The sequence below is a fragment of the Monopterus albus genome, unplaced genomic scaffold, assembly GCF_001952655.1.
Source record: "Monopterus albus unplaced genomic scaffold, M_albus_1.0 scaffold565.1, whole genome shotgun sequence".
Lineage (NCBI taxonomy): Eukaryota > Metazoa > Chordata > Actinopteri > Synbranchiformes > Synbranchidae > Monopterus > Monopterus albus.
Window position 1 is genome coordinate 18,680 of NW_018128445.1, and position 296 is coordinate 18,975.

Here is a 296-nt window from a genome sequence, read left to right on the forward strand (position 1 = left end):
GGAGTCAGGCTGTTGGTGCTCGTCATGTCTGCACAGCTGCAACAGGACAAGTCAGAGTGATGGGAGAAATGAGAGATGGAAAGAAAATGTGTAGTGAAACGTTTCTGAGTTTATAATCAAACACGCATTTCAACAAGACAATATAAGTTTGTACACCTGCATGTTTCAGAAGGTACAAACAATTAAGTTCATTTAATTGAAAGTGATACACTCAAAAACTACTTACTTGGAAGCATTTCAGAATAATGTGTACTAAATGTACACCCAGTCTGAAAATTGTCATCCAAACTGGTCAA